The sequence below is a fragment of the Lutra lutra genome, chromosome 9 (genome assembly GCF_902655055.1).
Source record: "Lutra lutra chromosome 9, mLutLut1.2, whole genome shotgun sequence".
In the NCBI taxonomy this organism is placed as follows: domain Eukaryota; kingdom Metazoa; phylum Chordata; class Mammalia; order Carnivora; family Mustelidae; genus Lutra; species Lutra lutra.
Genome location: NC_062286.1, coordinates 107,823,072 through 107,841,652, shown reverse-complemented (window position 1 = coordinate 107,841,652; position 18,581 = coordinate 107,823,072). Strand labels below are relative to the sequence as shown.

Here is an 18,581-nt window from a genome sequence, read left to right as displayed (position 1 = left end):
AGGATCTATAAGATTAGGGGCTCACCTAAATAGAAGGTCATCTTTTTGAGGACAGAGATGATCTTGTTTATTTGGCATCTTACCCCGCATGCCCCCCTCCTCCATACTTAGCCCAGTGCCAGATACACAGATTCAGTGACTTGTTGAAGGAAAGCATACTTGGTGACAGGTGGCAGACCCTGACCCCAGACCCAGCTCTTCTGACTCCTAGCCCACTGTTCTTTCCTCTCTGTCATTGTCATGCTTTTATTTATTTTTTTTTTAACTTTAAATCAGCATTTCATAATACTCTTTGTGGTACAAATAAGGTCAACCTTGTGTTAATCCTCAGAGAGCAGCACTGGACAGCCATGAACTAGGTTATACTAATGCAGCATCCCCTTAGGAGAAGAATTGTGTTAAGTAACCCCTTTGAAGGCACACTTAATCTACACTGTTCACCTGGGCACAGCTGATAAGTAGGCAGACAGATTAATTTAACCCGAACTGAAGCCTCGAACGGAATTTTCAGTTCAAACTATATTGTATTAGATGACAGTTTCTGGTATTTCGCTTAGTAGTAGGGTAAAGCTGGAGAAAAGCCAGAGGGGCTTATACCCCAGCAGACCGGGCTAGTCTCATTTTCTAACTGCTACAAAAGGAGAAGGAACAGAGAAGGTTCCCAGACCTTCATTTCTGGTGTGGAGGTAACATGGTCAGTACTGATTGTCAACTAGCCCTTCCCTGGCTTCCTCTGCTGCTGAGTGAAAAATGCTAAATACTCAATTTCCCAGCCTCTCTCACAGCTAGGGAAGATGGGTTGTGTGTTGTTCTGGCCCCAAGATGAAAATCAAAGTCTTTCTTGGGCTCATGTGGGCAAGAAGTTTGTTTTTATTTGCATGGACGAATTTATTTATTTATTTATTTACTACAGTTTGTTTTTAAATAGAAAAGTGATCTTTCTGTATATACAAAATTTAAAAAAAAGGTTTATTTATTTGAGAGCAAGAGTGCACACGTGTGAGCAGGGGAGGGGTAGAGAGAGAGGAGAGAGAATCCCCAGTGGACTCTTCACTGAGCTCAAAGCCCAGCGTAGGGCTTGATCCCAGAACTCTGAGATCATGACCTGAGCCAAAACCAAGAGTTCCATGCTTATCTGACTGAATCCCCCCTGGTGCCCCATACATAGAGTTTTATACCCTGTTTTTTATTTCCCCCACATAACATAATATAGAAATCCTTTAAAACATATGCATCACCGGGGCACCTGGATGGCTCAGTGGTTTAAGCCTCTGCCTTCGGCTCAGGTCATGATCTCAGGGTTCTGGGATTGAGCCCCGCATTGGGCTCTGGGCTCAGCAGGGAGTCTGCTTCCCTCTCTCTCTCTGCCTGCCTCTCTGCCTACTTGTGATCTCTCTCTGTCAAATAAATAAATTCTTTAAAAAACAAACAAACAAACAAACATATGCATCACCATTTTTTGAAAAGTTGTTTTAATGTGGTAAACTATACATAAAATTGACCAGGGTAACCATTTTCAAGTGTTCAATTTGGTGGCATTAAGTACATGCACATTGTTGTGCAGTCATTGTCACTTTCTTTTTCTTTTTTTTTAAAGATTTTATTTGTTTATTTGACAGAGAGATCACAAGTAGACAGGCAGGCAGAGAGAGAGAGATAGAGAGAGAGAGGGAAGCAGGCTTCCTGCTGAGCAGAGAGCCCGATGCGGGACTCGATCCCAGGACCTTGAGATCATGACCCGAGCTGAAGGCAGCGGCTTAACCCACTGAGCCCCCCAGGCGCTCTCATTGTCATTTTCTATCTCCAGAACTTTTCGCCGTCCCAAACTGGAAGTCTTTACCCATTGAACAATACCTGCCCATTTCTCTCTTCCCTAGCCCCTGGTAACCTCTATTCTGCTTTCTAATTTACTACTTGAGGTACCTCATATAATGGAATCAGACAGTTTATCCTTTTGTGTCTGGCTTATTTCACTTAGCTTAATGTTCTCAAAGATCATCCCTGTTATAGCATTTATCAGAATTTTCTTTCATAATATTCACACACACACACACACACACAAACACACATTTTTGTTTATTTGTTCATCTGTCATAGAATAGTTGGGTTGTTTCTACCATTTGACTATGGTAAATAATGTTGCTATGAATATTTGTGTTCAAATATCTCTCTGAATCTCTTTTCACTTCTTTGGGTGTATGCTTAGAAATAGAATTGCTGGATCATATGGTAATTACCAGTTTTTTTTTTTTTTTTTTTATTTAGTTGTTTTTGTTGTTGTTGTTTGTTTTGGTTTGGTTTTTTTTGAGGAACTGCCATCCTGTTTTCTGGTGACTACACCATTTTACATCCTCACCAAGAATGGATCTCGGTGTTTCCACAATCTTGCTAATACTTAATTTCTGTTGTTTTGCTAATAGCTGTCCTAACAGATATAAAGTGGTATCTTATTGTGGTCTCAATTTGTCTTTCCCTCATTTGTAATGATTTTGACCATCTTTTTAATATGCTCATTGGCCATTTGTATATCTTCTTTGGAGAAATGTCTGTTTATGTCCTTGCCCATTTTTTGGGTTGTTTGCTTTTGTTTTTCAGTTGTAGGATTTCTTTTATATATTCTGGATATTAATTCCCTTTCAGGTGTATGATCTGCAAATATTTTCTCCCATCATCTGTTGCCTTTTGACTCTTGATAGTATCCTTTGATGTGGAAATGTTTTAGATTTTTTTTTTTTAAGATTTTTTTTAATTTATTTGACAGACAGAGATCACAAGTTGGCAGAGAGGCAGGCAGAGAGAGAGGAGGAAGCAGGCTCCCTGCTGAGCAGAGAGCCCGATGTGGGGCTCGATCCCAGGACCCCGGGATCATGACCTGAGCCGAAGGCAGAGGCTTAACCCGCTGAGCCACCCAGGCGCCCCAATGTTTTAGATTTTGATGTGTCAATTTATCTATTATTTTGCTGTCTGTGCTTGACACTTTTTCCAAGAAAGCTTTACTGAATCCAATGTCACAAAGCTTTTCTGATGTTTTCTTAGAGTTTTCTAGACTTAGCTCCTTTTATTTAGGTCTTTGATCCATCTTGAATTAATTTTAAGGGTAGGGCTCAACTTTATCCTTTTTCATACAGATATTTAGTTGTCCCAGCACCATTTGTTGGAAAGTCTACCCTTTCCCCCATTGAATGGTCTTGGCTCCCTTACTGAAAGTCTTTGATAATAAATGTAAGGATTTATTTCTGGGCTCTCTATTCTATTCCATCGTTCTACATGTCTGTCTTTATGCCAGTTGGGGGTTACCATAGCTTTGTAATAAGTTTTTGAAATTAGGAAATATGAGTCTTCCAACTTCCTTAATGTTTTTTAAAATTCTTCTGGCCCTTCAGGGTTCCCATCGCCACTTTTAATGACTGTGTAGTATTCCATTAAATATCTTACTCTGATTTATTGGTAGGACAGTTAGGTTGTGTTTTAATGTGTTCTCTCTTGTAAACAATGGCACAGTGAGTATCTTGATGATACACATGTTCACACACAGCAACTCCTTTATAATATTTTTAGTTTTAACGTTCATGTCTTTATTAGTTTGTAAGAGCTCCTTAAGGATAAAAATGCCTTGTATGTTTTATGTGTTGTACATGACCTTTCTGAGTTTGTCATTTGTCTTCGACTTGGTTTGTTTAACTACACAACCACAAACTAGGAGAAGCTTGCATTTGCCTGAGCAACCACTTTCGGGATGAATGCTAGGCTTTGCTGTAATGAGATCAGGAGTGCAGTCGATTGCCAGAGGGAGGCAGGAGGATCCTGAAGAACCATTGTGTTCACTCAGCTGGGCTAAGTGTTCTTCCTTGAAAGTCATCTTGGTATGAAAGCAGTCACTTCCCTTTCCTTTCTACTTCTGGTAACAGTTAACCTTTAATTGACCATGTCTTTTGATGTTCAGACCTTAGCCAGTCCCCTCCTTTGCTGCCGCCAACCAGTGCCTGCTCCTGCCTCCCCTGCCTGGCGGGACACCCACAGCAGCCTCCTGGCTGGCTTCCTTGTGTCCACTCTGGCCGATGCCTCTCCTGCTGTTTATACTTCAGTTCGTGTCATCCCTTAATATCACAGGTCTGATCTTGTGAACCTCTTCGCCAGGGCTCCCAGGTGCAAGCCAGGATCCTGCCTCTCCAGCCTCATCTTGTCCCCCTCTTTCCTTCTTTCTTGCTCCCAGTGATGACAGCTTAATGCCTTTCTTCCAAAGCTCCTTTCTTCTGCTCATCTTGGGGGTCTCTGCCCAGATTGGAGCCCAGGTCTCGATCCTTTCCCTGTGCTCTTTCTGCTCTCTGCTCAAAATCACTCCTCAGGGAAACTTATCCTGGGGAACCGTCTCCCTGTCTCCCTGTTACTGGCCCACAAGCATCCCGAACATCATTCGGTTAACGTTGGTCTGTCTCTCCACAAGCCATGTAAGCCATCTGAAGACAGCTTCGGCCTCTTTTATTTCCACTGTGTCTCCAGCTAAGGACATTTCCTGCTTTGCAGTAGGTATTTAATAAGTGTTTGTACAGGTGATAAATTACACGCATGGTTCTATCTTTCCTCTTCCTAGTAAGGTCAAAGCATACCATAACTTTCCCAGCCTGCGTTGTCTCCTCCCACCGCTCACTTTCCTGCCTCCCACAAGCCTGCTTTCTTGATACCGCTGCCTTAACATTTACAGGTTTCACCTTTGTCTGGAAAACTTATATTTAACTTTTAAGATCCACCTCAAATATTACTTCTCCAAAGTCTCCCTCAGTTTCTTGTCTTCTGGCACTTAACACTTTTAATACATTTGTCACATTGTGTTATAATTGTGCTATAATCCGTTTACCTACCTTTATCCTACCCCCTTCAGTGGCAAAGACTGGTGCTTTGCCACTCACAGAGCCTCTCTCCTTCTCCAAATCACATTAGTGCTTAACCCTAGAACATAGACAGCTCTGCTTCTGGTTGTAAGCGCTTAACCTCATACTAAACTGTTAATTTCCAGAAGGCAGGAAGACCATCATTCATCTATCTCTCCCACAAGGTTGCTTTCCACAAAGAGGTTCATCTTGCTCTAGGCCGTGTGTACCCGTAGGAATGAAGTAGACACACATAGTAACATACTGTCACCTTACATTGTTTATTAACAGCATCACTAAAACTGGAAACTGAATACATGTTCTTAAGTCTTGCCTCAGAGCCAGAGACATCTCTCTACATTTATCTGACTGCCTGTTCTCAGCTGTTCCCATAATCTTACTTAAATGCCTTTTTTCAAAAGCAATTTGAAAGCCACTAACCATAAGGCCCTGCCTATTTCCTCCTCAGTATCCAGTTCTGTGTCTCATGTTCCATGAAAATTGAGTTATCCTTACTGTGTTGGTGGTTTGGATGAATGTGAGTGGTTTATGCTTTTGTGTGAGGTGGGTATCTTCTCTCATTCACATGAATTTCTTACCTTTTTCCATTTCCAGAGCCATGTAGCAAATAATGTGCCTCATCATGTAAAGGAATGCAAAGAGTATTCGCAAACTCCATGAACAGTAAAGCACAGACATTTGCTGATAGTTTATCTTTTTTTTTTTTAAATTGCCTGGGATGTTATTTCAATCGATTCAATAAAAGTTAGTTTTGCGAGAAAGTTTTTTAAAAGACTTACCTGTCATGGGGCACCTTTGTGGCGTGTTTAAAGGGTCCAACTCTTGGATGATCTCAGGGCCCTGAGACTGAGCCCTGCATTGAACTCCACACATTTGGCATGGAATCTGCTTCAGATTCTCTCTCCCTCTGCCTCTGCTCCTACCCTCCCAGCCTCTGCGCTCTTACTCTCTGTCTCGCTCTCTCAAATAAATAAATAAATCTTTAAAAAAAGGACTTAACTGTCAAATTCTGTCAATTCTGTCTCACTTAATATTTTCCCCTTTAACCTTGCCAGTGCTAGGTGTTACCAGTTTTTTTTTTTTAATTTTTCCCAGTCTGACAGGCCAAAAGCCAGAAAAGGAGATACTCTGCTCTTTGATTTTTATCTTTCACTTTTTATGAACTGCGTATTTATAGCTTTTGTTCATCTTCATTTTGGGTAGTTTGCCATTTTCTTCATAATTTTTTCTCTTTCCCATTGTCCCTTCCTTGGTCTGAGCCTTCTTAATCAACTCTTGAATGAGCCTCTCAACTTTTCCTCTTGGCTGCCTTTTGCTACAAACTTCCAGACAACAGCAGGTTTCTGCCTAGTGACACAGCTCTCCCAGCGACAGAGGAAATAAGCCCAGCACCTCCTTTGAGCAAGAATCCAAAGTCTCATGCTCTAGCTCCCAGCCTAGGCTTTCTGAGTGACATTCATTCATAGCCCATGTTTGTTAACTTATTGACTAAATTGTGAAGTTCACTATTGCCAACATAGCTTGAATAAAATAGTAAGTTATTTTAACTAAGTAAGTTATATTAACTAAGTCAGTAACTTAGTTAATACACAAATATATACATCATGCAGCAAGGAAGACAGTGTAGGAGGATGCTGCCATACTAGCTTTTGAAATGAATAGTTGATATTTCTTTCTTCTCTCACCTAACATGTATTTCATATTCCCTTGGCCCTTAGCCAGTAACTCAGCTGATCAGGATTCTTTACCTGGCAAAGCGATCCAAACCTTCATTCCAGAGGGATTGGAGCTGGCAGTGGTCCTGCCTTTCTGAGGTCACCCACAGTTCTCATGAAGGTTTAGCACTGGAAATGTGCCACTCAGTAAAGCCCGTTATCCTCTCAGTGTTTTGTCCACTTGCCTCTGTGGTGTCATCCTGGGCCAGCATTTCCACTCCCCTTTTGGTCTTTTTGTCTGATGGCATAAGAAACCTGAAGTAGTTATGTGGCACTTTTAACTTGCAGCCTGGGTCCTTGTTATCCCTTCCGTTCCAGTCTTCCTTTGAATACTCATGAAGCACAGTCATGAGGATGGAAAGCAAATTTTGCTGAGGTGGTCACTTCCCACTTCCACTCCCTGGTTCCAGGAATTCTTGCCAAGGGAACATATATTGTTCTGCTGGTCACAGCATGTAGTATGTCTTGTCAGACCTTACCCCAGCCCCACAGGATCCTGCCTTGTCGTTTGTATCACAACAGAATTTCCGGTAGACCCTTCTACCACTCTGTAAGGCCAGCTGCATTTGATCCTTGCTTGATTGCTTGGTAGGACCATTGCACTTTATGAGTCTATCGGCTTCTTTGTCAAGTGAGTTTCTTGGTCAGAAGCACTATGGTGGTGATGGAGGATGAGGCCTTCAGTAAGTTCTTGGGTGATGTGGCTGGCAGAAACGTGGCAGGCATAGAAATACATTCAAATCCCGAATAAGGGTCCATTCCAGTGAAGATACTATCTCTTCTGTGATGAATGAGGTCTAATATAATAATCTACCCACCACTGATGACTACTGGCCCATCTCCTTGCAGTGTGAGAGTTGATAAGGAGACTCATATTAATTGCTGCTGTTGGCAGATTTGGCATTTGGCAGGGCTCAGTGTTGGTGAGGTTAAGTCCATGGTGTTGACCCCTAGCGTATTCATCCTTGCCACCATGGCCACATGTCTCATGAGCCCTATGAGCAGGTCATCTGGCATCTGGGGTAGGAGGCTGGCCAGCATCCATAGGGCAGGTCATTTTGTTCAGCTCATTATAAGAATTGCTTAATGAACCTTGCTGGAGACTATTCACACAAGATACAGATACTTTTACACATACTCTACTTAACTTTTCCTCATATGTCCTTGTCTACCAGTCTGAGTTCTTGCCACTGAATAAATGAATACACACACACACACACGTACATGTATCAGGCTGTCTTTCCTTACTGGCCAAATGGACCCAAAGTATATTCTTCAACATTCAGCTCATGGGACAGATTTTCTTTCTCTACCCCAAGTGAGGTTATATCATTTCATGCATTTACTTCCGATTGGTACTATCTGGTTGGGTGAAGCCATTGATGAACCAGGTCCAAATTTTTATCTGCTAGTAAACAGGTCACTGAAGCCATCACCCTTTTAGATCATTTACATAGATCAAAGAAACATGCAAACATCCTGAAAAGTGTTTGTGCTTATTTCTTAGTACTAAGAGCAACGGGGTGCAGAAACCTGAATGAACTCTTTGACGTGCCCAGAATGAATTCTTTGATTTCCAGGGACCAGTATTGCTTTTCTTTTTGTTTTTGTTTGTTTGTTTTCCAAAAGATGTATTTATTTATTTTGAGAGCAAGAGTGAGCACAGGGAGAGGCAAAGGGTGAGAATCTCAAGCAGACTCCCCGCTGAGTGGGGAGTCCACAATGTGTGACTTGATATCACGACCCTGAGATTATGACCTGAGTCAAAATCAAGAGTTGGATGCCTGACTGAACCACCTAGGTGCCCCTGCTTTTGGTTTTGATGGGAAGAGGGAACTCCAGAGACTTTTTTTTTGGCCCTTCTTTACTGTATAGCATGTACTCCATGAGACATGGAGTCCAAGTTTAGGTTCTGTTGGTTGCAAGGTAAATCTATCCCAATTATGTACTCATCAACTGAGAAGACAAATACAGATTTTCATAGACCTACTGGGCTCTCTTTGAGATGAATTGAAACCAAGTTTCTATTTATCACACTGGTCGGTCACAGTGGTAGTCAGGAACCCTGAGAATTAGCATTATCTCAGAGCCAATCTCAGAGTTCTGTGTATCCCCCTTTTCTCATTGTGCATCCCCCTCTAGAAAACAGATGCACATCACAAGTGGGAGATTTATGGTCCTGACTTGAGGGGTGCCTGGCTCTCTTTTCCGGGAGACGTGGTTCTGAGGATTGAGTCAAATCTGGGGACTAGGTAAGAATCTGTGACATCTCCTTCAAAGTAGCCCAAGTCAGGCCCCTGTTCACCAGACCTTGATTTTTTTTTCCCATTTTGCTAGGGCTGCCATAAGAAAATAGAACAGACTGGGTGGCTTAAACAAATTTGTTTTCTCACAATTCTGGAGGCTTGGAAGTCTAAGCTCAAGGTATCAGGGTTGGTTTCTTTTGAGGCCTCTCTTCTTGGCTTGTAGATGTGGCCGTCTTCTCCCTGTGGCTTCACATGGTTTTCCTTCTATTTGTATCTGTGTCCTGATTTCCTCTTGTAATAGGAACACCAGTCATACTGGATTTGGGCCCGCTCTGATGACCTCATTTTAACTTAATTGCCTCTTTAAAGATCCTATATCCAAATGCAGTCACATTCTGGGGTGCTGGGGATTAGGATTTCAACATATAAGCTTTGAAGAGACACAGTTCAGCTTGTCATATACAGTTTAAGTAGGGCCCAAGTATGCTGTCCATTTTATTTGGAGTTGTGGACATAACTGTTAACCAGTAAGCCAAAGATGTCTGTGGATTGAGCTATTGACAGATTTCCTCCCAAGGTTACCACTGAGTAATCTTGGACCAAGTGACTTGGCCAGCCATAGGCCTTAGTTGACCGCAAATTTTAGGCCACCCAGTCACCAGATGACACACCCACTCTTGGGCTTTTGTGGTCTACAGACACCGTGTCTGTCCTGGTCATTAGCCTTCTCAGCAACTATCTCTTCCTCCCTGACCCTTATACCCAGTGGGGCTACCTGCTCAGGAATAGCCCTGGCAACAGTGTCATCTCCATGTTGACCCCCCACCATTATGCACAGGGTTCTGGGGAACACAGAGCAGTCATGTGGCACAGGCTGGCATTCTCATGCAGATCAGCACGCATACTGTCTGCTCTCTTGGTATCCTGTACCAGGTGTGTTTACCTGGGGTGCAGCTTAATGTACCTTGTATCTATACTCCAGCAGAGGGACCCTGGTTTTCCCACTGATCAACCTTTTTATTGAGCAAGTAGGAAAGTGACCTTATGGGCATGGTGGTGGTGCACAGTTTAATATCAGTGTCATGCACCAGGCAGTCTGATTATTCAGAAGAATGCTGAGCAAGCCGACTGCCCAGAGCTTATAGACCTTGCCAGCCCTGCAACTGGACCCATGGGAAGCCACGTTCAAGAGGAGTTCCTCTTCCCTAGGGGAAGGGGAGTCACTGGTCCCAGCTGGCTTTGGCCAGGCAACCCTGGGAGAGCTTCTGTGGTCAGTTATCAACTTGTCACTGTAACCTGAGTGACAGGACCCAGAACATCATACTCTTGGCTCTGGGCCTTTGCATATGTTGCCCTCCTCTCCCTGCAGCTCTCTTCTCCTTTCCTGTTGTTGGGTCAGCTCCTCCTCCTCCTGCAAGCCTGTGCCCAGGTGTCACTTCTCCTAAGGAGCTTTATCTGATTCTGTGCACCCTCTCTCTCAGGGACCTGCCCCCTGCCCTTTCCCGGGTACCCGGTCCCCCCCAGCTGTAGCAGCACTCACCATTCCAGCTGGTTCCTCGAATCCCAGAGAGATGTCATTTTCATTGAGGGCAGGACTCTGGTGCTGTTGAGCACGCAGTGCCGAGCCTGTCACTCAGGAGGAACACAAGCCATGGAAGAAATAAAGGAACGGAGTGTCGTTTCTGCTCACCAGCCATGTGTTTATCTGGCAGAGCTTTGTGGCACACTTGCGTTGCAACATCGCTTGCCCCTTGACAAAAGGCAGAGGTGAAAGTGGCTTGTGAGTTAACAAATTATTAAATAGTTGTTCTCACTCAGTTTTCAGAAAGTCAAAACCACATCCTACTCTGGTGTAAGATCAGCTACAGTGTCTTCCTGACTGGTTGGCACGGAGGGACTGAACCTCTCCTCCCTCCAGCCCCTCCCTATCCCAGGGGCCTGTTAGTATTCTTACCCCGACTAGTTACCTCTTAGTGGGCTTTAGCCTGCTTGCTACCAGCCCTGTGCTGTGTCTCCTCCCCATGGCAGATCCTTGGGGCAGCCCTTGCTAGCCGACATTCTTAACTCTTGATCTGAAGAGGAGAACCAAACTCAAAGGTGTTTGAGCAACTTGCCCAAGGTCACAAAGCTAGTAAGTGTCAGAGGCTGTGTGAAAATACAGCTGTCTAATGTCTGGCCTGTTTAAACTGCTTCAATATCCCCATCGAGAGAGAGAGAGAGAGAGTGTTTTCTCTTTTAATAAAACTTGCCCCTAATCATTGAAAAAAAAAAAAAAAAGGTATCTTTCAAGTTAACCATGTGAAAGCCAGGAAAGGTGTCTTACTTGAACTATCACATGGATATCTTTGTTTGGGTTGTATATCCCCTATTCTCTGATCACAGGATGGAAAGGGAGACATAGACTCCAGAACAGAACTCATCTGTCAGCTAAACATTTACCTCAGTGCATTGTCTAAATAGTAAGGGTTCACTACATCTTTGTGTTTGTGGAACAGTTCTTTTTTTTTTTTTTTAAACTGCCCATTATTCCATTTTGTATAACCTTTTTCTTGCAGTGAACATCTAAGAAACCCAGTCCTTTGGAAAATGCCATAAAATAAATTAAATTTTCCTGGGTACTGTGGTTTCTGTCTGCAGTGGCTTTCTTTTTGGCTTTTCTTCTAAGCTGAGCACGCCTCTAAAATCTTAGCTTAAATCTTTAGCCAATGCATGGAGCCGTCTGTTCATTCTTTTGTGGCTTCCCAGGTATCTTCTGTGAATGTTCAGGGCTGAATTACCAGGCTTCCTCTCTCTTCATCGACACCCACGCAGCATTCTGTGGTGGGGCACATTACCACCATGTTAGGAAATCAGTGGGTGTTCACACCAGAGGAGAAAAAGACGAGAATCGCCAAAACAAGCAAGTTCTTCCTATTCTTCCTTCTGTCTGAGAAATGCTCCCCTCCTTTCCCCAACGCCCAGTGTGTGGTACCTGCCAAAGAAAGCTTTCTCTTTTCTCTTCAGACACAGGCCTGATTGTGAGCCCTTCTCTCCAGTGGCCCCAGGAGTGCAAATTTGTATATGTGCTGTTTGTTTGGGTTTGTATTTATTTTCCCAGCCCATTGAAAACAGGGCCTTTTCCTATTTAAAATAAATTTTGGAAGTGAACCACTTTTCCTTTTGAGCCCGGCCCTTTCTCAGACTGTGAACAGGCAGGCATTTTCTGAGAGGACAGTGCAAACTGGCCAAGAGACACCATTCCCTGCACATTAACAAGAGTACGCCCAAGAACCGTTAACCCTGAAGAATCCCCCTGGACAAATGCTGTTGACCGCTGCAGTCACTCCTGATGGCCATCAGCTGTCCCCGTGGAAGGGTCAGCCTCTGCTCCTGTCCTCAGGCCCCGCCTCGGCAGTGGAACTGGGCCACGGTCACACACGCTGCCGTGGAGGGGTCCTCGGGCTTCTGCAGCCAGACACGGATGGCTGAAAGGGGGAGAACCCGGCCCTCGTGTGGTTTTATAAACAGCAAAACAGCACAACACATTTTCAATTATCTACTGTTCTGGTAAATATTCTTCATATTTAGGCATTGTTTTTTCTATTCACAGCCCTTTGCAAATAGAAATGGGTTTCCTTAGATTTGTCCTAGGGCACAGTGGAAACATGTGTTTTCTTTTTACACATGTGTTTAAATAGCTTTGCTTATTATTTACGTTTCTTCCCATAGTGTACTCAATCAAAACATTTTCTAGGCTTTCATCCACATGAGAAGCTTAAAAGGGCAATAATGAAAGCAAGGGCCTAGAAGCCCTCCGGTAGCAGAGATTATTTTTCTAGGAAGGGGCATTTTGCAGAACTTAAAGTTTTTGTACTTTTCTACCAAAAAAGTGTGTTAAGACACCATTGACAACACAAGACATTTTGTATTCTTAAAATCCAGGAAGACTTCGCTAACCATTTATTGCAATAAACGGAAAGAAAACAAAATCCTTAAACCTTGAAGGGTAGTATTTCCACTTGTTATAGTCACCTGTCACGGAATTTGCCAGTTTTGGTGACTGACCTTTGGTTCACTTTTTAATTTTTCAAGGAATTAAAACACGCACAAACATTCCCTCACCTCCCCTACCTCCGATATACAAAGTTTCAGAAAAGGTTAGGATTCTTCCTGCCGCACCAAAAGGTTGTCACGCTTCAGTTGGAACCACCTAGAAAACTTTGTCGATGGTGCCGTGAACCTTATGAGATCGATCCTACCGGCCTATGAGTAAGCTCCTTCCATCTCTCCCACCCCACCCTTCTCCCTTCACCTCCTACCACACACATCAAAAAGACAATGATTTTTCCCTCATAAAACAAACTCTGTATTGCCATTGCTTACTTTCAAATTACAAAGCCATTCTGTTGGAGCTTTTATGGTGATGCAACTCCGTATTACTTTTGAGTCTTGTTCACATTGACATCTGGACTCAGTGCTCCCACATTTCTGCATATTCTGAAACTGGGGAGTTCAGAACAATGCTGCTAAATCCCCTGGGACTCTTGGATTCCAGAAAGATCTTTGTCATCAAACATCAAACATTGCAAGACCTTTTTTTTTTTTTTTAAGAAGTTGTCCCAATTGCCTCAGAGCCCTGCCCATTTACCAGCTCTGTGAAGACTGATGATTTATTACCAAATATTCCAAAGACAAATCCCATTGGGTGGTCAGGTAGAACTGGTTGGTACTCCTGTCCTGCTGGGAGTGGGAGGAGAAGTAATGGAAGAAAAAGTCTCTGGCCTTTAACTGATAGTAGGGGTGAGATTAAAAACCTTTCTTTTGGTGATCTCTTTTGTCATTATCTCCAATGGCCACAATTAGATGGGAGTCCTATAATTCTCTGGGTTCACCCATTGAAAATTGTGATTTATTCCAGCATTTTGGGAATGTGCCCCCAGTGGCACTAGCTTTCTGTTGTCCAAATAGTTGGCTAGTGTTAGCGTATATATATGTATATGTGTTGAGGTGAGGGGTGGAGGATATGGGGGGCATGCAAGTACTGTGGGACTCCTATAAGACTGTACTTTCTTTTGGCATTTCCCAGCTGAAGTCTTAAAAAGTGGCAACCTCTCCTGTGTTTGACGGATACTAACGAGGACAACTCCTCTTCCCCACCCTCCCACCACCACTCGTAAAACAGAGGCCTTTTCTCATAGGGGTTGCATATAATTTTTTAATGTGTGGGATGACAAGGGATAGTGGAAACTATTTGCCTTGGCATGTACTGTTCACTTCTCAGGAGTTTTATGCGCATTACACTATAGCAGTACCCTGTCTGGGAAGTGCCCAGAGCATTTACCAGCTTGTCTGTTCCCTTTAAATTCTTTTCCTTTGGCCAGGCTCTCCATGCCAAGTCACATGCCAAGATTTTAAAATTTGTAGTAATTGAGTTTCACATTGCTAATATTAATAGCCCTTAGGAAGCTTGGGAGAGAAAATAGTAATTATCTAACAGATTAAATATCTGTCAAGAACCCCTTGATTCTGAAGGGTTCGGAGAACAAGTGAAGAGGCCCTCGTATAGCATAAGACACTGTGGTTTGACACTTTGGGACCGAGATTTGCTAACTCAGTACCTTGGGAATTGTGGGGACTACAACCCAGAGGATGATTAAAAACCAGAGCGCTTTCATTTTCAAAATTCCCTAACATGGCACCCTAGTTACTCTAATTATTTGGAACAAAAGTGAGAGACTCTAAAATTGTATTCTTTTGCAGTTACTCTTTTCAGTTTACCATTTCAGTCGTTTGTAATCAAAATCATTTTATACTCACTGTCATAACCTCTATGAGCTGAGCAGGGAGTATCTGCTCCCTTTGGTAGAGTAGGTATTTCTGTTGTCTCTAAGTGAGCGCGCTGCAGATTCCTGAGGTAGGTATTTGTGAAGCACTGTGAAACCCCTGGGCTATTCCCAGGGAGTGGAGTAGAAGCATATTTAATAACTGCTCAGGTACACTTAATTGTGGGGCTTATTTATATTTGTTGTTCTAACACAGTGCTGTTATTACTTAGAGCCTAAACTCCAATCAGATTCAAATTTACTTTAACTATGTGATCATGAACCATGCAATCTAATGGGAAACTTGGCCTAACCTATTTTGTGAAATGTCTTGAGAACCAAATTCTCCATTGTCTGTTTCAAACAAAAACCAAACTAGGTGCCCATTATCTGAAACATAAAAAATGAATGCCTAGAAGAGATGCTAGTTTTACCTTTGAGGCCAAGATCAAATTGCAGTTCTGGGGTCATAAATTGGTATGTATGTGTTCATAAATGTTTGTTTTTGTATTTCTGTGTGTCTTTAATAAATAATATAGATATGTATATACCCTCAAATATAAGTTGCTGTTAAAGAAAATAAAAAGTTACAAGGCCTGAAAGGAGACACCAAAAATATGATTTCCTTACAAATATTTGCAGGAATTTTACTTAATTGCAACCAGAAGTCTGACCTGGAAGTGTAGTGTTTTGACCCCCGAGCTGTCTGGTTTCCTATTTGCGGTGTTTTGCTCTCCCCTAACTGTGAGAAAATCTATTTTACACGGTTTTAACCCTGTATATTCTTAGAAACACTGAAGTAGAAATTATTCCCTTGGGGGAAAAGAAATTCTCATTATTTAAAGAATGACTTGTAAAGGTTTCTCTTAAAGAGAAAACATTTTTGAAACACTTAGGAAATCTTTCTTCTTAAGACATATTTGAAAATAAAACAGCTTCTGGGGTTCCTTTCAAGGTAATATGAACTTTCGGAATACTAAAATTTTTGCATTGTGTATATTTATTCTTACTTTAGTAAAATACTAACTTGTTAATAGCAAAAGGGTAGAGTTTATAAATAGTTCTTGTATGAAGAAGCATTTTCATATTTTTTCCCCTGTTTTCAGCTTATTAGACCTTTTTCCCCCCCTCTAGTATTTTAGAAAAGTAAAAGTGAGGCTGAATAAACTCTAGGGACTTGGTGTTCTAATGGGCTAAAAGACACCAATGAAATTTAATTAGGATAACGGTGGGACAAGGAGGCCTACTGTTGGAAAATTATACAATTCACAAATCAAATGCTTGTAGATGATATTTGCTGAATCTAGTAAAACACTGGGGAACATTTTTTCTGTGTAGCCTCTTAGAATTTGCCAGCATGTTCAACCAGTCATAGACCCCATTGTAAAAGCATCGGACATTTTCAGTTAGAGGAAAACATCATTTCCTAAGTATTTGATTTAGGGATTTAAGAGTGAGGAACACTGACAGTTCCCATCCGTTTAGTTTGAAGCATATTTCATCCCATTCTTTTTTCGTTTGTTTAATAACAGCTTTATTGAGATATAATTTACATACCATATAATTCACTCATTTAAATTATACAATTCAGTGGTTTTTATATATTCACAAACTTGTGTGACTGTCACCAGAACCAGTTTTAGAACATTTCTGTCACACTATAAAGAAACTCTATGTCGATTAGCAGCGACTTTCCATTTTTCCCCAACACTCTTCCCACCCCCATCCCTAGGTAACCACCAGTTTGTGTTCTGTCTCTACCAAATAGATTTGCCTACTCTGGACATTTCATATAAATGGAATCTTTTAATAGGTTGTTGTTCTTTGTAACTGGCTTTCCTTTAGCATAATGTTTTCAAGGTTCATCCATGATGTAAGCATTTATCGATTCCATTTCATTTCTTTCTGTTGCCAAATAATATTTCCATTGTATGGATGTATCACATTTTGTTTATCCGTTCATCAGTTGATGGACACTTGGGTTTGTACCATTTGGCTCCTGGGAATAATGCTACTATGAATATTTGTGTAGGTCTTTGAGTGGAGTGTTTTTCTCATGAGTATATATCTAGGAATGGAATTTCTGAGTAATTTTGTATCCCTGTATTTAATATATTGAGGAACTTCCAGACTGTTTTCCAAAGCAGCTGCACCATTTTATATTCCCACCGAAAGTGGATGAGGATTCCATTTTCTCCACATTCTTTCCAACACTTGTTATTATCTGTCATTTTGACTATAGCCATTCTTGTGGGTGTGTCTTTGATTATGATATCCATTTCCCTATTGGCTAATGATGTCTATTCTTGAATAGGCTAATGACCTCTACTCAAGTACTTATTTGCCATTTGTTTGTTTGTTTGTTTATTTATTGGAGAAATGTCTATTCAAATCCTTTGTCCATTTTTAAATGGAAGGTTTTTTGGTTTTGTTTTTTTTTTTAATTGAGTTGCCAGGGTTCTTTACATATTTTAGGATCAAGTCCCTTGTCAGGTAAATGATGTGCAAAATTTTTCTCCTGTGGATTATCCTTTCACTTTGTTGATAGGATCTTTGAAACACAAAAGTTTTTAATTTTGATAGTGTCCAATTTATTCAATTTTGTTTTGTTTTGTTGCTTCTGCTTTTTATGTTGTATCTAAGAAACCACTGCCTAATCCAAGGCCATGAAGATTTGTGCCTGTGTTTTTTCCTAAGACTTTTGTAGTTTTAACTCATATTTACATTTTTTATCCATTTTGAGTTAATGAGTTAATTTCATGTGTGATGTGAGGTAGGCTCCCTGATTATTCTTTTGCATGTAGTTATTCTAGTTGTCCCAGTACTTACTTAATTGTCTTGGCCCCCTTATTGAAAATCAGTTGTCAGTAAATAAAAGGATTTATCTCTGGACTTTTGGTCCTATTTCTACATGTCTCTTCTTATGCCACTACCAAACTATTTTAATTAGCTTTGTAGTAAATGTTATTTTCTCCCCAACAGGTTAAAGCTGACATTTACTAATCAGGATCAAGAGTCTCTTATAACCTCGTCAGTGTAAACATCATTTTAAATTGTTATAAATGCCTTTTTAAAAAAAAAGATTTATTTATTTATTTAACAGAGAGAGAGAGAGAGAGAGAGAGAGCGAGCACGCAAGAGCGTGTACATACACAGGCAGGGAGAGTGGCAGCAGAGAGAGAAGCAGGCTCCCCATGGAGCAGAGAGCCAGATGCAGGGCTTGATCCCAGGACCCTGGGATGACATAAGCCAAAGGGAGACATACAACCCAGCTGAGCCACCCATGTGTGCACGTACACCTTATTTTTAATGAATTAATAAATTATTATGCCAAAGATTTTTTGTAGGCTATTTAGATGAAATCCTTGCACAAATTTATCAACTTTAATTATTCCATTTTTTAAAAAGATTTTATTTATTTGTTTGAGATAGAGAGCATGAGTGGGGAGGTGGGGCAGAGAGAAAGGGAGAAACAGGCTTTCCACTGAGCAGGGAGCCTGATGCGAGGCTTGATCCCAGGATCCTGAGATCATGACCTGAGCCAAAGGCAGAAGCTTAATGACTGAGCCACCCAGGTGCCCCTAATTATTCCATTTTAACCAAATCAGTAAAGAGAAAAGTGATCCTCAGTATAGTTGGAGGTCTTCATATTAATGGAAACCCATAGTGAGTCATTAGTATTTGCAAAGTATAACTGGGGATGGTAGGGGTTCTCAATAACTCCTGTTAAAACACTGTAATTGAGGTTGTAAATCTGACCACTTGTCAGAATCCAGGCTTCTCTGCTTATCCCTCCCCATCCCTCCCCTGTACCTCGTCTCTTCCTGTCCTGTCCTTCTGTGCATCCTGACCTCTAAGCCTCCTCTATCTCCCAGGGTTCCCAGGAGCCAGTAGGAGTTGTCTGTGGTTTGACACAGACATGCCTGTGGT

General features: G+C 41.7%; 1 protein-coding gene across 1 annotated transcript in view; it reads left to right on the top strand.

The window, feature by feature from the left end:
* SLX4IP (SLX4 interacting protein) overlaps positions 1-18,581 on the top strand; it is a 176,184-nt gene that overhangs the window by 113,885 nt on the left and 43,718 nt on the right.